General features: G+C 60.6%; 1 protein-coding gene across 3 annotated transcripts in view; it reads left to right on the forward strand.

Annotated features, from left to right (window-relative positions):
* Window positions 1–364: 364 nt before the first annotated feature.
* S100A13 (S100 calcium binding protein A13) overlaps window positions 365–1435 on the forward strand; it is a 4622-nt gene continuing 3551 nt past the window's right edge. The window contains exon 1 of one of the 3 annotated variants that reach the window (XM_048827905.2): window positions 365–638. The gene's annotated coding sequence lies outside the window, so the exon portion shown is untranslated. Of the gene's footprint in view, window positions 758–1332 lie in introns of those variants that run through there. The other 2 variants (XM_048827903.2, XM_048827904.2) reach the window with 2 other exon arrangements.

Consider the following 1435-nt stretch of genomic DNA (forward strand, 5'->3'; position numbering starts at 1 on the left):
AAATGCGAGAGAGGCCGATGCAGACTCAGAGCTGGGATCTTTTGAACAACCCAGAGGTTTTGGGGACTAGATGGCAGAGAGCCAGGACAAGAACCTAGGGAAACTGAATCCAGTGATTTGGGCCAGGCCTGTCATTGGCAAAAAAGAGAAGCAAAAGCAAGAATGGTCTGCATGAAATCTGTCCATCTGGGCTCCTGCTAGGGGTAGTCAGCTACCAGGGGAGGGGGTTTGTCACAGGGAAACACTGGTTGCCTTTTATCCTTGCTGCAAGCACATCCCCCTGCATCACAAAGTGAAGCAGAGTTTCCTGGCACTAGCCCTTCCCCTGCGTTTGCCAGGAGTCCCTGGAGTTAACTCGCTCCCATACTCCCGTTTCCCTCGCCTCTGCCGGCCTTAGCCCTGATCCACCAGACACCGCTGTCTGTCTGTCCTTCTCTCTGTCTCTGGCAAGGGGTGTGCGTTTAGATCCCTAGATACCGCCTGGCCAGGACAATATTACGGATCGCTCGCTGGGGTGGGCAGTGACTTGCTCTAAACTTCGGATGTTGACTGAAGAAGGGGGGGCGGGTTGGGACGTGGGCGGCGTTTGTCCGACTGGAATGGGAAACACTACACCGCTCTGCTGAACTACTGGAACGGTGAGCTCTGCCCCCCAGGGCCAGCTGCCCGCTCCCCCTCCCCGCTGGCCGGGTATAAAACCATCGCTAGGGGACGCAGCCCTCCCTGTCTGCAGCTTCCTCCCAAGCGGCAAACCAGGGTAAGTGGCAATTCCCCTCCCTGGTCTGGATTCGCCCCCTTCTGCCTCCCCAGCCCGGGCAGGGTGTTGCCCAGGGAGAGGTGCCTGGAACTGGGTGTGTTTGCTCGGCTGCTTCAGGGCCTGGGGCCTTTGTGCTATTTAACTGTGTCTGGTTCCAAGAGGAGAGGAAAGTCTGGGGGGGTGTCAGGGGAAGTTCAGGAGCTGAGCCCCCCAAATCACCCTAACTCCCCCCCCCCCAGGGCCCCAGCAGCTCAGGCTGTCATCTGACTTCATGGCAGCCATCCTGTGCCAGGCCCTTGTGTCCAGGCGGTGGTGAGCTGGCCAGGAGAGCACTTGGGGGGATGTGGGGGGGGTCAGAGGAGTGGCACTTTCCTAAGTCCCAAGGACGGAGATGCCATGTCCCATCGCCTGCCCCCCGCACTGTGCCCAGCCAGCGAGGCTCTTGGTACCCCCCCGTCGGGCTGCACCAGGCTGGACCCCTCTGCACACTGGGGCCCTTTGTCTGCCAGGCTGGCTCTGGCTGGGGATGATGTAAGCATGTGGCTGAGCCAGGCTGGGTGTGTGTGCATCGGTCAGCCAGCGCATCCAGCCCGGCTGGGAGCCGGACTGCAATGCCGCTCACGCCCCGGTAACACCCGCCTGCTCGGAACCGGACAGAGACCCGCCAAACTCATCGCA

This window comes from Caretta caretta, chromosome 24 (genome assembly GCF_965140235.1).
Source record: "Caretta caretta isolate rCarCar2 chromosome 24, rCarCar1.hap1, whole genome shotgun sequence".
In the NCBI taxonomy this organism is placed as follows: domain Eukaryota; kingdom Metazoa; phylum Chordata; order Testudines; family Cheloniidae; genus Caretta; species Caretta caretta.